Source organism: Limulus polyphemus, unplaced genomic scaffold (genome assembly GCF_000517525.1).
Source record: "Limulus polyphemus unplaced genomic scaffold, Limulus_polyphemus-2.1.2 Scaffold10460, whole genome shotgun sequence".
Lineage (NCBI taxonomy): Eukaryota > Metazoa > Arthropoda > Merostomata > Xiphosura > Limulidae > Limulus > Limulus polyphemus.
This window is the reverse complement of record NW_013676070.1, coordinates 8532-11758: the sequence shown is the minus strand read 5'-3', so window position 1 is coordinate 11758 and position 3227 is coordinate 8532. Positions and strand designations below refer to the sequence as shown.

Here is a 3227-nt window from a genome sequence, read left to right as displayed (position 1 = left end):
CTTAAATTTAACTAATTGTTGCAAATCAACAATTGTTAACCCAAAATAATCACAACGGTCAAGTAAAGTAATCAACAATTTAATAATCAGTCATGAAGAACGTTTTCTTGCAGGAAATCGAGTACAAAAACCAATTTTTTGCAGCAAATTCTGGTGCTATTTTCCCCATTTTGAAGCAAGAAATTGTACTATTTTCCCCATTTTGAAGCAAACTTTCCTGATAAAAAGTTAAACGGTTGTTGGAAAGTCATTTAGGGCTAATGTATAATATAGCGTATTTATGCAATATTTATGCGTGTTTCAATCAAGTCAAGGTCTACGAGTAGACTACATGTTCTTTTATCTCTAGAAAAACCGGTCGTGGTAATGCAGTCAGCCAACTAATATTCTTTTACTGTCTCTATTCTCAGAAGAAAATGTCTCAAAACTTCGTATATATTTAAATGGGATTAAATATGAGTTATAATGAGGTTCAAGAGCTTCTATTGGTGACAACTTGTTATCCACCTTCTTCATTTTCACTCTTAGAATTTCCGATTTGTTTGCAATTTAAATCAAATTGTATGTGCAGTTTATATGTTGCATACTTAGTTTATAAATGTCATTACTATTCATAGATTGACAAGTTATCTAAGAAATGTACTTTTTGAGTTATTAAATGAACATGACCCCTTGTGCCTTGCAGGACCTGATGAATAGGGAGTTTAACTCGCAATCTGCGAATCGCGAGTTCTAACCCCATCACCGAAGATGCTCGCACTTTCAGCCATGGGAGCGTTATTATGTGACGGTCAATTCCACTGTTTGATTAGAGTAGCCCAAGAGTTTGCGGTGGGTGATGTTGAATAGGTGCATTCCCTCCAGTGTATCACTTCTAAATTAAGAATGTCTAGCGCAGATAGCCCTCGAGTTAATAATGTTTCTTTATCAGAACGACCCCCCCCCCCCCCCCCCGTGGATCATCAACGCAAGTTTAAAGGCGTTAATGCTAAAAACCGCGTTTCGATAACCGTGGTAGGCACAGCACAGATAGCCTATTGTGTAGCTTTGTGCTTGATAGTAAACATACAAATAAATAAATAAATTTGGGTTCGAATATTAGCCAACCAGTTTCTGATTGGGACTTTTTCTTATTTTGGAGCTAACTCCAGTCCTTCGTTAAATTATTATGTTACATGTTTAGAAAAAAAATATTAACAAAAAATAAAATAAGATAACAATTATCTCGACTACAAGTTGAAGTTTGAAGAACACATGACACCAAATAATTTAACAAGTTACTATATAGCACTGTGAGTGATGGAGCATGCGCAGTTCATTCTTATATCGGCTAGTTTGGCTTTGTATTTACGTCGAACTTAACGACGGCGTAGAAGGCAGGTGGATTCCTCACAAGGCCGTTCGAAGAAGCAGAGAAACCTAGCGTACATCAATAACTTTATAGGAACTAAGGGCAAGTATTTAGTAGTCAAGCTTTGGTTTATTATTAGACAAAAGTTTCAATTAAAAAAAAAAGTTTATACGGTTTAAGTCAAATTTTATCAGTATGATCATGATAGCTTATACTGGATAAAAAGAATTCATTCACTAACTTCAAGAAGGAGCATCATCTCGAACTATGTAAACTTTTCATTTGCCGAAGTATAATTCATGTTATGAACTTAAAAGTGTTAGTTTTCTTGCTTTATTCATTAGCACTATAATTTTTATTAGACGCTGTTGAATTTCCGAGTAATCGAAACAAAACGGTAACAGCTATAGTTTATACAAAATAATATTATTTTGAAATAATGTAAAGATCTGAAACAGCTATTTGTAGGATAATAGATTTATTTCTTATCAACGTTTCGTCTCATAACAGCGAGACATGATCACATACAATTTGCATCTTAAAAGTTAAATATTGTACATATCATGTCTCGCTGTTAGAGACGAAACGTTGTACAGAGATGAATCTGTTATTCCACAAATAGCCGTTTCAAAACTTCATATTGTTCGTGAGTACCTCTTATAAAGCAAGTAGTAAAATTATTTTAAGTATTTATTTTTCGGTTGTTATGAAAAACAATTAGCCATTAAAAATAATCTGCTCGTTTCATGAAAGGAGTAACAAATGGGTAATTAGAGCAAAAAAAAAGAAGGTATGATAAAAGATCGTTTTGTGTAATTTACAAGTACAGACGAAAGGGAAGTGTCCTTCTTCTAATTTTCCCTTGGGCATTTTTATATAACACGTGCGCTCATGGATTTATAGAACAAACTGAAAACTCTCCTCCTGGTGGTGGATAAGGAAATTAATTTATGATTGTAAGTTTAATTTCAAATGCACGACTCTCGGTGAACAGGTGAATTTATTACAGACGAATGATGCCTTTCTTTCTTCTAGATATTTTATAGTATTGATTAATTAATTTAGTGTTAGCTTGTTTAATGTATGGAAATATTTTTATTTAAATCATTACATTTTTGTAAACATTAAGTGTTGTGTGCCCTTTTTCACTTTCAAAAATCACAACAACCACAAAAAATTACACCTGACTCCACACCTTGTTGCTGCGAGTTATTCTTTATTAAAGTAAGTGGAACTTTGGGTCTTGTAGGACAACACAGGAAAATAAATCTAATATGCTATTAAGTATTAACACACAACATTTCACTGTTTAGTTTTAGACCATAAAAGTTTTGACAGATCCATTTGAATAGGGGAAAAGAGGACGTATTTACTTCTTGTTGATTTTTACCCCATGTGTCTTCGAGGCAACCCACAGTTCCCATAGTCTCCTCTACCTCCCCTTCCCCCCCAAAAAAAGCATGCTTGCCATACGATGTTTGAAAAGTGCAATTTCATCAATGAGCTTCCGTTCTTTTAATGTCCTCAGCACGGTGCTGGAGAAATGCAAATGATATGAAAATTATAGTATATTAATGTTATATATATATATATATATATATATATGTACTGCTGGTTCTCCTTATAGTTCCCCACGATTACTGGCTTCGCGATAATCTACAGATTTTTCATTCCAACAACACCACGACCTCATGCAAACTGTACTAAAATATTACTACAACACCACGACCTCAGGCAAACTGTACTAAAATATTACTACAACCACGACCTCTGGAGAAGCTATTTTCTGTTTTTCGGTTGACCATTGGATTCCTTAAAGAACAGCGAGAGTTTGTACGAGAGTTGAGTAAATACTGGATGTATGTCTAACACAGGT

General features: G+C 34.1%; 1 protein-coding gene across 1 annotated transcript in view; it reads left to right on the top strand.

Annotated features, from left to right (window-relative positions):
* Positions 1 to 1374: 1374 nt before the first annotated feature.
* LOC111083637 (cytochrome b5-like) overlaps positions 1375 to 3227 on the top strand; it is a gene marked incomplete at its 3' end in the record, with an annotated part of 9412 nt that continues 7559 nt past the window's right edge. Inside the window, exon 1 of the mRNA XM_022380282.1 lies at positions 1375 to 1453. The remainder of the gene's footprint in view (positions 1454 to 3227) is intronic.